Source organism: Orycteropus afer, unplaced genomic scaffold (assembly GCF_000298275.1).
Source record: "Orycteropus afer afer isolate SDZICR_OR568_19922 unplaced genomic scaffold, OryAfe1.0 scaffold00138, whole genome shotgun sequence".
Classification (NCBI taxonomy): domain Eukaryota; kingdom Metazoa; phylum Chordata; class Mammalia; order Tubulidentata; family Orycteropodidae; genus Orycteropus; species Orycteropus afer.
Window position 1 is genome coordinate 3,442,837 of NW_006921725.1, and position 5,898 is coordinate 3,448,734.

Below are 5,898 nucleotides of genomic sequence, written 5' to 3' on the forward strand. Positions count from 1 at the left end.
GTTACCAGTCAAGTGCCTTAGGCACTATGCTACCAGAGCTCCTATATATATATATACATATATATTTTTTTTTTTCCCTCACAGGAAAATAATGAGGCAGATAAAATTCATATATGAGGAAATTGAGACTGAGAAAGGTTACTAGAGGTCTGTTAATGAGTGGTGATAGAACCAGTCCACCTGATGCCAATTTTTTTTCTCTTAAATATGATGTGTGACCTTCCAGAACTAAAAGTGAAGATCAGAGACAAACACTCTTATTTAGCTTATATAAACTTTTGTTTTGGAAAAAGTACAGCCTGAAGGTTCCTTAGAAGCAAGAATGGCCAAACTTCATTTTATATACTTTGGTCATGTTGTCAGAAGGGACTAGTCCCTGGAGAAGGATATCATAGTTTGTAAAGTGAAGGGTCAGAGAAAAATGGGAAGACCTGCAATGGGATGTATTGACACAGTGGCTGCAATAATGAGCAAAATCATAGCAAAAATGATGAGGCTGACATGAGACCGGACAGCGTTTCGTTCTCCTGTATATAGGATCACTGTGAATGGGAGCCAACTTGATGGCATCGAACAACAACAAAACCTTGTTTACCAATATATTAAAAATCTCTTTTAAAAAATCAAAAATATCTCTTCTTATAAAGTAAATCACATATGTGCTATTTATAAGCCCACTGTCATTGATTCATTTTTTAAAACATAATTGCTGAATTTATTTCAAGTAGTCATTATTTTTAAGCCAGTTTAAATAAATAAAAAATTCTTAAGGTTTCTACAGGTGCAATTTGTATAAACTTTGATCTCAGTTAAAAAGATCTAAAATGCCCACACTTAACATGGCAAAGAGATATTAAGGGTTTAATTCACCATCATTATTACTGATATAATTTTCCAAATAAGATAGAATCTAGACTCTATATAAGGAGCTCTTGTGGCACAATGGGTAACTGTTAACCAAAAGATTAGCTGTTCAAACCTTCCAGCCACTCCATGGAAGAAAAGACTTGGTGATATGCTCCCATAAAGATTACAGCCTCGGAAGCCTTATGGGGCAGTCCTAATGTGTCTCATAGGGTATCTGTGAGAAATTACCAACTCAATGGCACATGCCAAGACCAAGACATTTTGTGATATCTCACATATTTACAATTTTAAACAAGTACATTTTAAGTTTCTTTTTTCCTTTCTTTTTTTTTTTTTTTTCCCGACTTTCTTTCTCATTTTCTTATTTATTTTTATAGTCCAGGCTTAATGATGTTGTCTTAAAGCTCATTGTTTACTTTTCAATGACTGTGAATCACAATAATTTAATGTTTGCTTTTTCATTATTCACTGCTGACACCATGAAGGATCAAAACTAAAAATCCTGAATTTGTCCAAATCAAAGGAAAAGGTAAATAATGGTTGTTGGAGGAAGTAGGTTTGTAAATAGAATTAGGGTCTACTTCATTGCTCCATATTTTCAGTAGATTTTTCTGGATTTTCGTGGGGGCCATTATTTTTTTTCCCCTCTCCCTCTTGTGAGCAATTTCAACATGGCCATGATTTCCATGACTATCTCTAGGTTAACAGGATCCAAATTTACCACTTTTTTCCAAATATTCTCTGAATTTGAGATTCACATATTATACTACTATTCCTAGTTGAATTTCCAAGAGGAATCTGATATCCTGAATTAAATTTATTACAGGGCCATTTCTCTCACCACCTCAGTTTCATCAGGTTCTCCTAAGGTTTAGTAATATTCACTATTTCAGGAAGTTCCTTACTGGGTATTCCTTACTTGATTGATGAAACCTAGATTTCCTTCCTGTTCCCTTGAGATGCTACTATCAAAAAAAGACATACTTTTCTTGAAAAATATTATTTCTCTTGATCCAGAAAATTGTTATAATACATATCCAAATCTAAAACGACTCTGACATGGATGGGAACTTCTTTTGTAGTTCAGTGCCCAAACATAAATACAAATTTGTCCCTCTTGTACACATCTTAATCAATTATTCACAGTTAAAGGCAGAGAAGGATTCTAGAGGTTTGAAATAAGCACCGACACTGTGAATGAAGAAATATAATGTGTTAAAATAAGCAAAGAAGAATTATTGTCTTTTATTTTTAAATAGTCTACAAATAAGTAGTAAAAATCTCTTATACTATTCATGAAATATAATTGAACTATTATTGATATTACACACTAATTTCATTCCTTATCCCAGGTTTATCAAGCGTTCTTTTTGTTATGTTTATGTGTAAATTAAATTTTATTATAAAAGTGCATATCTACTATCACTAATTATTGTTAAACATTTCCAACTTCTTATTTTCTTCTAACTTAATGAGATGCATATTTAGAACGTAGGAAAAAGCCACTATGACACTATGACCTAAGGATCCATCCTAGAATAGGCATTTTTTGTAGAATTGGACAAATTACTTACTCTTTCTGGATATCCATTCCTTTCTGTGTAATTAATATGAGGGCTTAGCTAGAATTTTTCATTTCTTTCTCTCACCTGCGTGCTGTCCATGAGTCTCTCCATTTCTCCGCCTCAATTCGAAAGATGTTCTAGGGACTAAGACGTAGTTTGACAGCAGCATTAGCCGCATTCGCCACAGGTGTGAGGCAGGGTGCAGGCGACTTCCTGACTGAGCTTCGATGCGTCGACGGATGGACCTACTGACAGCCTGCCAAGATGCCACTCTCCCACAAGCCCAAGTCCAACGGCGTGCTGGCGATGACATTCAAGATATTCCTCGTTTTCGCAGGACTTATGGTCAAAGTTTCTGTGGGGCTACATTTTTCCTGTAAATTACTCCTTTCCAAAGTCTCATGTTAATGTCCCCTGAAGAGACCGCTTTTTACGCAACCATCGTCGCAGTGGTGGGGCTTCATGTGGTGTTGGCCATTTTCATCTTCATAATGTAGAAGGAAGGCTTGCCCCGGTGGCGGGAAAACAAAAACCAGTGGGGCAGCTGCTCTTGCGAGCTGCAGGTGGGGGGTGGGGAGGACTCAAAGGGTTGTCTTTTTCTTGTTCATATTATTATTATTATTTTTCTTCACAGGGAAGAGTGGATGGGGCAGGAACATCAGTGTTTACTGCAGCTGAGACTTCAGTAAAAATGGGCTGACTTTTTGCCACCGCCTGTTAACGTGCCAAGTGCTTTTCATTAGGGACTTAATGTTTTTGACTGAGGATCATGTTTGACTTATGTTAATATCCATGCCCAAATAGGCATCTAAGGTGAAAGTGACACTGTAATTAGTAGGACTAGAATTTAATCATCTTATTCCAAATGATGTGTCGTAACGTAATTTTCATGGTCTGGCTCAAGCATCAATTTTCAGAGCACACCCTCATTGATGCTACTCACAGAGATGTGGACGTGCTGTTACTGCTTTCTAACTCTGCCTACTACGTGGCCTGTTTTGATGATGAAGTTGATAAAGTCAACCAGTATCAACGACAAAGTCTAGAAGACCTGGAGAAAATAGAAGTAGGTCCTGAACCCACTTTTTGGTAAGCCAGACTTCTCCTGCATGTGACTGCCCTACAAATGCAAAGATGCGAGTGGCTATTTCCACACACTGAGAGCTGTGATGCGCAATCCAGAAGAGGTTGGAAAAGATACCCTTCAGTGCATTGAAGAGATGCTGCTGATCGCCAAGCAAGCCATGGGATTAGATGTACCTATAATTGAAAAAAAACTTGAAAGGAAGAGCAGTAAACCTCATGAAAACATCATTGGTATCAGATCTCAAAGCCAAGGCTCTTTGGCCCAAGGAAAGAAATTTTTTCATGAGCAAATTTCCATCTCTAAATCAAAAAGTAAAACAGACAAAAGCCAACATAAATATTGGCAATCTGCGAAAGTTAGGACACTTTATAAAACCTGAAGTGAAAATTAACTTTCTAAAACCAAACTTAAATGTAAATCTTTGGAAATCAGACAGTAGTCTTGAAACCATGGAAAATACAGGCATGATGGATAGTGAAGATGAGGCAGAGTCTGATGGGAGATGTCTTCAGATAATGACTCCTGCCACTCTGATGAATTCCTTCCACTTCCAAGTCTGATAAAGACAGGCAGCTAGCTAATTCTTTAGAGGACATAGGGCTCATATACTATGTTCTTCCTAGTTGTGGTATCATTGCCTCAGCACCTTGATTAGGTAATTGCTCCCAATCAATAAGCAGCACTGATGCCAGTATTCATGTTCCTTCAGAGATTACTGCCACTCATGGAAATGGGCTCAGAAAAGGCCATGAGTCGCCTCTGAAGAAAAGTCCTTCTGCCAACCACATACACATATTGACTGGCTTTGCCAGGCCTGTGGATATTTACTGCCACAGATTTATATAAGACACACAAAATAAGATGACCCAGCTGTCAGAAACCAGGCTTGTTTTTCAGCAGGCAACAAAAGAAGGAAATCAAGTAACCAGTCAAGTTTCTAACGAAGAAAACCAGTCAGAAGCAATGGAACAGACACCTTCTCAACCATCACAATTAGATGTGTCTTTTTCTGAGAAGTGCCCACAGTTTTTGTCACTTGAATCAGTCATATCTCAAAAGACTCCAGGCTCTGCATCCAGTGTGCTTGTACTTGAGAGGGGGCTTAATGTAACTCCTCCTTCAGAAGTCAGTGGCAGTAGAGCTGTCTCTCCCTTTGCAAAGATCAGAAGTTCCATGGTCCAGGCTGCTAGTATTATCCAAGCTGGATTAACCCATGGGATAAACTTGGCAATGGCGAAAGTTCAAAAGAGCCCTGTAGAACCTGAAGTGATTAACGAAGTCCAGGAAAATGAACTTAAAACAATGTTTATACAATTCCAGACACAAATAATTCAAATTTAGTTTAGCCATAAAGAATCCTGTGGCTTTTATTTAATCCAAAAGAAGGTGATTTCATGTATTAGCCTATTGCTACTTGTACTGTCTGTCTTTGAATCTAGGGATTACAAATTCTGTTTATTGGGAAAGGTTTTAAAGGAAGTCTAAACATGAACAGATTTCCAATTGGACAGCTAAGATGACAAGTGCATTGTCTGAGAATTCATAGATCTGAGTAGCTTACACACTACAAAGCCATCTGTCTGTCTAGAAATAATTCAGAAATAGGTCCCTTTGGGACATAACTTGAACTTGATGTGGGTGAGTAGGTAGAATGTATGAAGTAGACAAAAGATGGGCATGGACATATTTAGAAGATAAGTGTTTTTCATAAGTTGTTTTTGTTCTGTTTGTTGGATTATTTTTACGTATAGTACCTCTACAAGGTAGGTAACACTTTTTGTTTTCAATGATTTTAAAAAGTTAATGTGGAAAGGGATTTGAGTACAGAAAACTACTGGTTTCATTTTGATGGCTTAGCCATTCTCTGGAGAGCTAAGTAAGGGTTACTGACAGTACTGTCAAGAAATTTGTGCTCATTTGACTCTACCTGAAGAAACTTAAAGTATTCTGCAACCTTCACACCCCACAATCTGGGAGCATTAAGACTTCTCAATCTTAATGTAAACCTGAGTTCATCAACTGTGTAGATGCATCCTATGAAATGAAACCCTGCTGTTTTCAGGAAGCCTATACTGGCTCCTGTAGTTGTAGAAAGAATAAAAGAAGTCTTCAAACTTAAGTGTTTTCCAGGGGGACATTCCCCAATGTCTCACATAGACTATTACAGCTATAGAAAATTTAGTCTGAAGCACACTGTGCTCAACCTATTTTTATGACTAGAATCTTGACCACATGGAATCAGTGTCTCTTCTATGAACCCAGTGAGAAAGTTGTACATCATATTCCAAATAAGTATTGGTTCATCTGGTATCTTTAGAACCTTACTCTGAAGTGACTCTCAACTAAACATTCTGTCTATTGTAAATTTTATAAGCATTT

The 5,898-nt window shown here is 37.3% G+C and overlaps 1 pseudogene; it reads left to right on the forward strand.

Annotated features, from left to right (window-relative positions):
• The first annotated feature begins 3,300 nt into the window (after positions 1-3,300).
• On the forward strand, positions 3,301-4,860 carry LOC103200977 (annotated as a pseudogene).
• Positions 4,861-5,898: the final 1,038 nt, after the last annotated feature.